General features: G+C 37.8%; 1 long non-coding RNA gene across 1 annotated transcript in view; it reads left to right on the top strand.

Annotated features, from left to right (window-relative positions):
* LOC124113294 overlaps positions 1-10,739 on the top strand; it is a 63,410-nt gene extending 52,671 nt beyond the window's left edge. The window contains exon 3 of the long non-coding RNA XR_006857750.2: positions 10,572-10,739. This is a non-coding gene — a long non-coding RNA (uncharacterized LOC124113294). The remainder of the gene's footprint in view (positions 1-10,571) is intronic.
* Positions 10,740-12,768: the final 2,029 nt, after the last annotated feature.

The raw sequence follows: 12,768 nt of genomic DNA, 5'->3' as shown, positions 1-12,768 counted from the left end.
CACGCACCTGGCGAATCGTTAGATATCACGGCTCTGTGTATCAAACGACAGAAAAAAAACAATTCCAAGACCGAGACAATTCTTTCAGAAATGTGTGCATATCTTTTTACGAAAAATATTATCCATTTTGTTAAAGTAATAGAGACCTATTCAGTTTTAGTTATAAAATAAAATGAAACAGCTATTCAAAGACATTGGTTATATGGACTTATGATATTGACTTTTACACATCCCAAGAAATACGTACATGCTGCAGTTACCTTTACGCTTCATCTCGTAACACTTGTCCAAAGGAAAGAAATATCGTATTCGACACTAAAACCCTATCAATTGTTATGTAAACAATGTTCAAACAAACAGGAGATTATCAAAGGTTCGTTCATACATGTTGTGGCTTATATCTGCGTATGATATCATTTTGAACATTGACAAATATCCAAAGGGAAATTAATTATGTGAAAAATGTATAAAACATATGCAAAATCTACATCATAACTGAAACTCTAAACAGCATGATACAATGATCGTGTGCACTCTCATTCAAGGACCTTCAACTCAAAGAAATTACCAAATATGTACAACAATGTTGACGTATGACATCACTACCTGTGACCGACTTTTACAAAATGGCGTGTTCACTGTCAACAGTACGCGGGATTTTACGAGGGGACTTTCGTTGATTCAGGGATCGCATATACATAAATGTGACATGTAAGTAATCAGAAACATTCTGACAATCTATGTACTGTTACTTGTTGTTATAATTTTCATTGAAAAGAACCGAAATAGGCAGAAATTCCGATAAATACCGTTGTCGTTGTGCGTGATTTTGCGTCAGTCATGGCGTCACACGGGATGGTAACTTTGACAATTTCTGTTGAAAATATCAAATCATTGCAATGTATCTATTTTAAATTCCCTAATTTTTCCTACTATTCTCTTCCCGTGCATATTCTGAAAATGTTGAGCCAATGTCTTGAACGAATAGACGAATGGATAGCTCAAAATAGGAGAAAATGCTACACTGTGTAAAATCTGTATTTTGCTTTGTTTACATTTCAAACAAGTGCAGTTTTTCGAGCACAGCGTTCGTTTTCACACCTAACATATTTTGCTTGATTTCATCCAGCCACTTTGTATTGATGACAAAGACCATTGGTCATTTGATTCTAAAATGTATGAGGAATTCAAGGATGTGTGTATGGCAGCTAAGTTTGAAATATACGCGATGTTACAGGCGCCTCATAACCGGTGTACCTGAAACGTGATTTTGTAAACACTATCCAATATGGCGAAAAGTTCACTTCGGCGTTCGTGTTTGCGTATTTTCCAAAACATTCGAAACGATTCTCGGGTTATCGGAGACGTTTTGGAATGATCATTGGTGATTTCATAAAAGACAGATACCCGTGATCACTAATATGATATTTTTGAAATTCATTTCTCCGAGTAAATATCCTAAATTTAGATTTCAAAACATGCTGTAAATAACGCCGTGAGTGATGATTTAGTAATGTGTAAAAAATGGCGACATTTACGATGTACCTAATTTTCAGAGGTCATTTTCAGTAATGTTGCTTGGCCTAAAATGCCAGTGGATGATATCCCAGAACAGGGAATTTCCAAAATTATTCAAAACTGTGAAGTGTATTTGTGTGGGTGATGTATTTTGAATTTTATTCGACTTCAAAGTGAGGGTTGTAGAGGAAGGACATATATGTCCCTCTGGCATCCAGAGGGTTAAGCAATATGAGGGCATTATCAAGTTTTATCATCCAAAACTGGCTCCCACATGAGATATCGCTTGGGTGAGATCAACCGATATCTACATTGCAGATGTGGCTGCAATGAAATGGCATCACAATGCTTTGCGGGCCATTGTGATGTCATTGCTTACCATGACGTCACAATCACATGACATCACCAATGGCTCTGCCACTGAAGCTGTTTGTAGTACTTTTTACACTTAAGACAATGCTTATTCTTCCCCGCCCTTAAGGCGGGGAAGTATACGGGAGAGTTTAATTTTGTAGCATGTAAGTCGACATGTTGGTTTCTTTGAAATTTCAAGCCACACAGTTACCGAAACGAAACATACAAATCATGTGAAGTGTGCGTGAAATGTTGATGTTTATCTTTTCCAGCAATAAGAGATACTTCAAAATCGTCTTGCTATTCTGAGACTTAGTCACTTTTCGTAATGCTGATAACCCATGAAATTTGTTCACTTGGTTTTTAAAAGAGCTAAAAATGATCCCATTTCGCTAAAGTTAACCGGTCTATATTTTGTAAGAATAAACTATTGCGCATTGAGCGATTATCTCCTTTAGCTATAGGCGTAGTATAGAAGTGATAAATTCACGCAATGACCTTGCATTGCTGTACATCGTATCTTATTCAAGCTGTATCACTGAAAGTGAGTGATTATCTCCCTTACCCGAACAGCTCAATTGCGCACTACCTATGCAATGTATCGTATGTTATTCAGGCAGCCATCGAGAAACGTTCCAGGAAGGAATTTAGGCCAAGCCTGTCACGCGCACTCAACTTTCACACTGCTATTGCAACATATTGTTCAACACGATTAAATAACAGGCTTCTATAAAGTATGACTTTGTTCAATAAACAACACATGTAAAACAACGGGTTTGATATGAGAATTTTTTTATTAGTTGTCTTCATAATCACATGTATGGCGCTTGCTGTGCATAGTTGAGCACAACATTGTTTTAAATACTTCACTGTATGTAATGTATGGTACATACCGTTTCATGCGGCGGTTTACGTTTGTGCATGGTTTATTGCTTTGGCAAAAAAAAAATAACATTCAGCAGAGATCATACACCCGTATATGTTCTTTGCTTCTGGATACATAGGAAATCAACAGGTTGGTCTGTAGTTTGCAATTATTTTCCCAAAAGATAATACGGTTGCATGATATCTTCACGATGCTTGTGTTGAACATAGTAACATTCTTCTAAACAAATTTCAAATCTTAGCCGGAAGCAATCACAACACAAACCCAGTTAACCAAACGGAACCATACACAAGTGTGAGTGAGGTAGTTGGGATTAACGCCGTCTTGAATAGTATTCCGTGTCAGCTTGATGTGGGAGGAAAGTCTGAAGTGATGCAGGTCTTAGACGTTCACCACTTTGGTGAAACCAACGAGCAAGGGTTTGTGCTGACAACAAAATCGGGGCGAACCGAGATTCAAACACACTGTCATAGGTTTCTGGCGTGCCCAAGGGACACAACTCTGCATAGCGAATTGCAGCGCCTTCGGCGACTGGGCCAACCATGCCCTCCGTAAACAACTGTAAGAAACTATTATACAACAAAGATGTTTTAGATGAGATATGTATTGCGGAACATTCCATGAAGAAACAGTGGCGATATTACACAATCACAAACTACAAAATACATGCACAATAAACGACAATTAAAAAACACAGGAACATTCATGATCAACATTCAAAAGAGGTACATTATAACAATTTAATTTCTAAAACAAGTGTATTATAATGATATGGAAACAATATGAGAATTGAGCAAAACTATGGTAATGTTGTACATACATGTACAAGGAATTTGTTTGTAATTGTTGATATGTTAACAGATCTTGGAAGTTGTTTCTGGATAACTGTTGGTAAACTTATTAAGAATCTGCTCCTTTTAACAGAGTGTACAAAATTCTTTATCATGATTGGGGATTATTTGTGATTCTCTTTCTTGGTTGTATTATGTAAGACAGTGCGTAATGTTGTTCATCTTCTGAGACATCACATGTTTCACAGAGACGTTGTTCAAATGGGGTTGTTGTTTTTTGTATATCTACAATTTTTTCAATTTTTAGTTTGTGATTACTTGAACGAAGTTTTGAGAAAAGTGACCTATGGCCTTTGTGTTTACAATATGGAAGATAATTCTCAATATTTATAGAGAACGTGACCAAACTGTATGTTCCTAACTTGCTGCTAGATAAATGGGAATCCATTAATGATTGCGTGAATTTTTACATTTGAATTGAAGTATATTTAGAGTGGATTCATTAATTTTTTTTGTGTTTACTATTTTAAAAGTTCGCTTTATTTAACCCAACCGACATTTTGACCAGAAATATTGATATTTGCTGCAAAAGCATGCTTTAGAATGACATTTGTTGTGTTATCTATAAAGGATTTTATTTTTATTTATTGGTACTAATAATGGGTATATATCAAGTTTTGCCTGACAGGCCCAGTTTTCTTGCCTGGGTTTACTTTGTGTTGGCCAATTAAAGACACTGTTTCTTTTATTGTGCTTTCCAAAGATAAGTACATTAATAACAACCAATTTGTACTTAACACAAATTCTCTCCTCCCATAGCTTACACTTCCTTCCTCTGCACATAACATTATATTGCGGGGAGCTATTGATGCTCTGCAGCAATCTCTACTTGTTACTGTCTACAAACTGAAAAAGTTGGAAGAATGATGTTGGATGATGAATAAAATCTCACGCTCGTGTCTTTAAAAATTTGACGTCAAAACGTCGAGATGAACCACAACGTTCATAGAAATTTCTGCTTTGTAAATTACTTGCACAGTTTTTCAAAATGGCTGCTTCAAAATCACGTGACTTTTGACAATGTCACTATGCAGATTTTCGAAGTCTTTTGATTATACAGAAACATTTATGTAGATTTGTACACATATAACTAGTAACATAATTTAGTCAAGAACACGCTCTGTTTCTTGCCTGTGAACTGAGTGAATTTGACAAACATTGTCTGACAACTAAGAGTTTAATAACCAACAGTGATGCCTAATGGTATTTTTCAGAAAGATTTGTTTGTTTGTTTGTTGTTAACGCCGCACTCAAGCTATATGACGGCGGTCTGTCATCAAATATATCAACACTCGTTAGGGTGGCCCAGTCGTCTAAGGCGCCGCGATTCTCTGTGCAGAGTTGCGTCTCTTGGGCACGCCAGAAACCTATGATTGTGGGTTCGAATCCCGGTCCGCCCCGATTATGTTTCTAGGTTTGTCAGCACCATACCCGTGCTCGTGGGTTTCATCGAAGTGGTAAACGTCCGAGACCTGCATTACCCCGGGCTTTCGTCCCACATTAAGCTGACACGCCGTGATATAACTGGAATACCGTCAAAAGCGTTGTTAGCCCAACTCACTCACTTACGCTATAGATGACTACGCGTTTAATCGCTGAGATCAATTAATAACGAAGCGGGGTGTATTATATGATTAAACATGGATCTATCATGACCTCATTTCTGATGATTCGCATGTGCGCTTGTAACATTATAACGCAGTGTGTTTGACGACGTTAATGGGCGATCTTTTTGTTCCAAAGGGCAATAACTCTCCTTTTGAAATGATATAAGCGACGGTCCAAACTGTCGCTTCCGGTCTGGTTCCCGGATCAATGCGCGCTGCGACAACTACTGACATGTAGAGACGGAGCCAAGCTAAAGAGTTATCCTGTTGCCCCTGCGTTCAAAAACGGTCGTTTACAACTGAATATTTTTAACTAGCACATATTTTGTAGTGATTATTAGTTTATAATATGAACATTTGTTGAGTCTTCAACTACAAGACGAATTGTCACTTTGGAATATAGCGGGAAAAACGTCATGAAAAATGGTATATTGCCACGGTATTTTCTACGTCAGAAAACAGCGAGGCATTAGTCGGTCTGGGCTAACAAATTGCATCGATGAAATAATGCAAACTCATTTTATTTATCAGCCTTTGTGTTATTTCCCACAACAATTCAAGCATTCAAATCTCAACAAATACTACCATGGACTTCAATGTAATAAAATTAGTGATACGCCAACATTTGCAGCACAGAGACATCTTTGACAGGCCTTTACCAATGATCTATATAGTAAGTATACATCCGTGCCTCTACAAATTTTAAGAAGAAATAACGTTCACAATAATAAAACAACTGATTTTAAATGTATCTTTTTATATCAAAATTAAAGTTGCATCTGAATATTTAAATTTACATTATTTTTTTTAGAAATAGGCCAAATGAACATCTACCATGCATCAATTGAGCACTCAGTTACTCGATTTGCAATACAAACCCACACACTATCCTAAGTATCCTGATTTTCATTCAACAGTACTTCAAGACACCTGTAGTATAAAGTATATTTATATGAATATGAAAGTTTATCTATGCATATTGACTGATTCACTCAGGTAAGGCATATTTTTTCTTAAATTTTCATTCATTTATTATTGCCTGAAAAATTGGACCTGATTTTAGACAGACTGGCTGAAATGAATAAGACTGCTTAATTTAATCCTCCTCAATTTAATTTGGATCTATTTTGATCTTATCAAGATCAAAGTAACTTATGTAAGAAATTAAAAATGTTTTCACAATGAACTGATTGATTCTCCAAACCTGAAAGAATACCAGAGTCCCTTTTTAATGTTTTTTTTACTTATCTTTATAAGCATAATATTCAGTTCAGAAACAGATGACAACTAGGCCGTGGGCTAGGTATGACCCACGAGCACCCCCCCCCCCCCCCCCCCCCCCGCGTTTTCGCCCGGTTTTGCCGTATATCACTTGGGGGTATGATTACGTTTTGGGTTGTCATCTCACTAGTGATCCACTGATCTTCAAGTGTGATATACCACTGGAAGCCATATATAAGTACCTCTCCAATGAGGTTTCAATGGTTGGTATTGAGTGAATATGGACCAATCCATGGCAAATCGAACGTCATATATCCCGACAAAACCAAATTCTTCTCGCAGAAACCTTTAATCCGGTATATGTTCTAGGTACGTGTGCCTGATTCCACTTTAATCGTCTAACATGTGTTCCAGTACACCTCTTGAATTACTTCTTAACATGTGATGTTACCAGGTGAAAATCTTTTGCACAATTTGGAACAAATTTACTCTTATAATATCAGAGTAGAATACCCAATATTGCATTCTCGGCTTAGCTACATCGGAACAACGCTTGGATGTATGCTCAGGATTTGGCTTGTCATCTTGTGTGTTATTCACCGATCTCGATGTGTTATATACCACAGGAAAACATATATAAACACCATAATTTGATGTAGGCTGATTATTGATCTACTTGTGGACAATCAAACAGAATACTTCTTGACAACTCTGATATCACTCACTTTTGTATGCATATAAGAGGTTCACAGTATAATGTTCAAGTCGATTTCAGAACTTTGAATAAAAATGGACCTATGTGTAACATATCCAAGATGGCAACCATAAAGCTGTGCAAAAAAACTGATCATAATGTTAATGTAATTTCAGCAAATATACAAATCAATTTCTTGGACGCTGGCTTGATATTTTGACAAATTTGGCCATTTCAAGTTGAGTTTCAGATTCTTTAGTACAGCTACTAGTTAAGGTGAATTTGCAGGGGGAACCACCGAAAGTGAAAGACGAATTCACTTACTAACATTTAGTTCATACATAACTTAGCTACTTAAGTTTCCAATTTACAGAAAATGTCCAAATGCGAATCGTCCAAATCGTATATGAATGGCTTGAAATGAACAGGGACCATGCATTCACAGAAATAAAGGATATTCCAATTACATACTTAAGATTCTCTTACAGAATACCCAAGTTAATATATATGGAAATGTCCCACCTTGTAACAATGTCATCACCGTGATTATGTGTCTTTTGAGGTTGAACTGTTGTGACTGAGACCAACATCTTATACAACCGGGAACAACTCGAAGACAGCTTTGACATGGCTTGAAGTATGGCCCACTACAACGTCTGAGCAAAGCCATAGATCCCGATGAGAAGATCGAAAAGCTGAAGGAGAGATCAAGCGTAGAAGGATGGCAGAACCTCCAGAAATGTCCAACCTGAGTGCATCTTTTGTACTTTGTATTCATGAAAGAAATTCAAGTTAAAAGGAAGCTGGACAACAGAAGGCCTCACAAACTTCAGTCGGGATGGATGGCAGCATGTCATCGAAGTAGCTCAACGTCAAAACTATGAGCCTCTCCTGCTGCGGACCAGAGGGAAGGACCCATTTGGCTGTGAAGCAAAATATCACAGGGCGTCCCGATCTGGTTACATACAGATTCCTGAGAAATGGCGGAGCTCTCAACCGTAGGAACAACTTAGACAGTATCAAATAGAAGAGGCACACAAGAAAGCCATGATATCAGTGTCTGGAGTTATCAACAGCAAGAAACTGCAAGAGAAGACTACAGGAGTACCAAGTTAAAGAAGAAAAGTGCAAGCGTGTCAGTCGAACCTAATTGGTAGGCGTTTCGTACAGCTGAGTCAACATCAATCTGTTGTACACGATGAATGATTGGAAATGTCCCATGTGACAAAATGCCAATTTGTCTTGGTAGGGCTCGTAGTTCTCAATTTTCTTCTTTAACCTTGTACTCCTGTAGTCTGGGTTTGGGTGAGCAGTGTCCTGAAGACTATCGGTATGCATCTTTAGTAGATCTTCTTCTCTTTCAGTATCTTGCTTTTGATAACTTCAGACGATTGTGAGCTTCCGCCATTTCTCAGGAATCTGTTTGTAACAAGTTCAGCACGACTTGTGATATTTTGCTTTACAGGTAAATAGGTCCTTCCATCTGATCCGCAGCAGGAGAGGCTCATCGTTTTGACGTTGAGCTACTTCGATGACATGCTGCCATCCATCCCGACTGAAGTTTGTGAGGCCTTCTGTTGTCCAGCTTCCTTTTGACTTGAATTTTTTTCATGAATACAAAGTACAAAAGATGCACTCAGGTTGGAAGATGATGGGCTCATAGGATGGACGCCGAATTGGGCGGCCAGCTAGTTCCAAAGATTCAATTTCAGGTTGTTTCAAACGGTCAAGGTTCATTGTAAAATGCTGATAATATTCTCTGTGATAGCCATGGGTTTCTTCCAGAACTGCCGGCAGGCTTGAACATGACACTTCCATTTGATTTGGCGTTTCTGGAGGTTCTGCCATCCTTCTACGTTTGATCTCTCCTTCAGCTTTTCGATCTTCTCGTCGGGATCTATGGCTTTGCTCAGACGTTGTACTGGGCCATACTTTAAGCCAGGTACATGTATGATGCACACAGGCTCTGGATCACTGGGGATACGTTTCCTTTTAGGTTGACATGTCAAAGCTGTCTTCGAGTTGTTCCCGGTTGTATAAGATGTTGGTCTCAGTAACAACAGTTCAACCTCAAAAGACACATAATCACGGTGATGACATTGTTACAAGGTGGGACATTTCCATATATATTAACTTGGGTATTCTGTAAGAGAATCTTAAGTATGTAATTGGAATATCCTTTATTTCTGTGAATGCATGGTCCCTGTTCATTTCAAGCCATTCATATACGATTTGGACGATTCGCATTTGGACATTTTCTGTAAATTGGAAACTTAAGTAGCTAAGTTATGTATGAATTAAATGTTAGTAAGTGAATTCGTCTTTCACCTTCGGTGCTTCCCCCTGCAAATTCACCTTAACTAGTAGCTGTACTAAAGAATCTGAAACTCAACTTGATATGGCCAAATTTGTCAAAATATCAAGCCAGCGTCCAAGAAATTGATTTGTATATTTGCTGAAATTACATTAACATTATGATCAGTTTTTTGCACAGCTTTATGGTTGCCATCTTGGATATGTTACACATAGGTCCATTTCATTCAAAGTTCTGAAATTGACTCGAGCATTATACTGTGAACCTCTTATATGCATACAAAAGTGAGTGATATCAGAGTTGTCAAGAAGTATTCTGTTTGATTGTCCACAAGTAGATCAATAATCAGCCTACATCAAATTATGGTGTTTATATATGTTTTCCTGTGGTATATAACACATCGAGATCGGTGAATAACACACAAGATGACAAGCCAAATCCTGAGCATACATCCAAGCGTTGTTCCGATGTAGCTAAGCCGAGAATGCAATATTGGGTATCCTACTCTGATATTATAAGAGTAAATTTGTTCCAAATTGTGCAAAAGATTTTCACCTGGTAACATCACATGTTAAGAAGTACTTCAAGAGATGTACTGGAACACGTGTTAGACGATTAAAGTGGAATCAGGCACACGTACCTAGAACATATACCGGATTAAAGGTTTCTGCGAGAAGAATTTGGTTTTGTCGGGATATATGACGTTCGATTTGCCATGGATTGGTCCATATTCACTCAATACCAACTATTGAAACCTCATTGGAGAGGTACTTATATATGACTTCCAGTGGTATATCACACTTGAAGATCAGTGGATCACTAGTGTGATGACAACCCAAAACGTAATCATACCCCCAAGTGATATACGGCAAAACCGGGCGAAAACGCGATATAGGGTACCATACTTTGAAAGGCTGTAACAACAAGTTCGTCCCAACTTTTTTCTTGTTAACATTCAAAATCATTTTTAGTATCATTATGGGCTTTAAAAAAAAATGGTTGGGTTTGGATAGGGGGGGGGGGGGGTGCTCGTGGGTCATACCTAGCCCACGGCCTATTACCTTAACGTTAAAACGTTAGTTGTTGTTTAGTAATGGCTTGTTGTATACTTTGATTCCATTATCAGATGAGGAATTTCGGAGGAGGAAAGTGGGGATACATGGTTACAGGAGTCGAGATATTTTCTTTCAAATGTTATATTGAGTGAGTACAAATACGTTCATTCTTACTTGAAAATAAACATATACTCAGATTTCTAGACTTATTGCTAGCTTTTGTCATGGACAGATAGTTTCTCGGAATATTGAAGTGTTGATCAACATGTGGTTCACCATGGTGCAGAATTTGTCGAGTCTTACATAAACTCCTTGTTCGTTTCTTCGAGCGATGATGAAGTGAACACACCAGTGTAACCAGGGTTGTGTGTGTGTGTTTGTGTGTTTGTGTGTGTGTGTGTGTGTGTGTGCGCGTGCGCGTGCGTGCGTGTGTGCGTGTGTGCGTGTGTGTGTGTGTGTGTGTATATATATGCCTATGAGAGCTATACGTTATAAAACATAGACAGGTATAAACAGACCCCTACACAATAAGTAAATATTCACACCGCTCTCTCATTGTCAAATGAAAGATATAGGAGGGGTGAAGATATATCGTACTCTATTTCTATATACCTTAAACTCTTTACAAACTTACTGACCTAGATAATACATTTGAATTATCGCAGTAATGACACCATAGCTACCTTCTCCAAGTCATCTTCACTGTTCTAAACTTTCACGATTTAAGTTTGAAATATCCATTCCAGGACGCCTTGCTCGTTGTGAAAGTGTCAAGGCTATGCATCAAACACACAGGTTTAATGTACCTATCAACACTGTAACGACATTTCCGACTATTGTTCACAGAGCCAAAGCATGATCTGTGACATCTGGTACATCAGGTAATCCCCATTTCGCATCTGTAGCTATATACTGTAATTTATGGACTATACATGTTACAGGGATACATTTGGCATTCCATGAATGATTCAACGCTTTTGCATAGTCTTTCTAACAGTGATCACCAGTAAGATAGAGTTGACGCAATATAGGTAAATGTTCAAAAGGAAAGTTGTTATGCACCTTTCAGTGCCAATCAAGTAAATCATGAAGAAACAAATCCTTTGACAAATATGTTGGTTTGTGCTTTTTTACAAGCATCGTCATGAGTTGTATGATTTGATTGATATGGAGAAAGGTAACTGGAGCAAATTTCGCCTAGCGAAGACATGCTAAAGAGCGTTCTTAATTCAATTCCGTTCTTTTTTACTGAGGAAGGAAGGAAGAAAACAACAAAGAATATACCAATGATTTTCATTTCAGGGAAAATGTATAAAATATGTTTACTATGTCTGGAATAAACCGAAACTTACAGGGATTAGCTTTTCGGGGATTATATCCCTATCTTCACACTGAAAGCTCAATAACATTACTTAATGTTATGGCATATTGTACAGGCTTCTCTGTTGCGTCTTCGATAGGGCTGTTTCCTGCAATGAAGGGATCATTTCTTGCTGGTGTATTCATAAAGTAATGACATCATTCGACACGCTCCCTTTAATGCAATCAATGATAGCGTAGGAAATGCAGTGTGAACTTGGAGCGTGGGGGAAATCTAATCAAGCCGTAAGTGATGTCAGTTTGTTTCTTTGTTACACTGCATGTAAGAGAGTACTAACTAAGACCTGTCATTTTACCAATATGTGAGCAAAGGAATGGCACAATCGCACATATATCCGACAAATATGGACAGTACTAAAGGGTTGGCCTCTCTCCCCCCGTGAAACCGTGTATATATATATGATCTATTTCTGTGTTATATACAGTTGGTCTATTCTGTGGATCGTGGAATTCAATACCTAATACAGCAAACACGGATTGAAGGTAGACGCATGAATAGCCATGTACATATAGACATTATTACTTCGCAGCACTACATGAAACGAAAATAAAACACAAAACGTGATTACATCTTTTTTCTCCACACCTCTGTTATGCATTATTGAATATGTAGCTATAATGTTCTAGGTTTCCAATGAGATAAGCAATTTGTATCTATCTATCTATCTATCTATCTATCTATCTATCTATCTATCTAAACTACCGGGCAAAAGAAAGTTTTCACTTTAAAAATAGTTGTATAAAAAGCAAAAAAGCTGGTACAGGGTTGAACCCCCGCAGAAAACATTCGCCCAAATGCAACATGACCACAACCACAACGCAGATTTTCGAACGCAGCTCTCCAAATCATGCATTGTTGAAAACGTGCAAAACGTGATTTTGAGACAT

This window comes from Haliotis rufescens, unplaced genomic scaffold, assembly GCF_023055435.1.
Source record: "Haliotis rufescens isolate VD_foot unplaced genomic scaffold, xgHalRufe1.0.p SCAF_7, whole genome shotgun sequence".
Lineage (NCBI taxonomy): Eukaryota > Metazoa > Mollusca > Gastropoda > Lepetellida > Haliotidae > Haliotis > Haliotis rufescens.
Note: the sequence above shows the minus strand (reverse complement) of the source record. Positions and strands in the feature narration are given on the sequence as shown.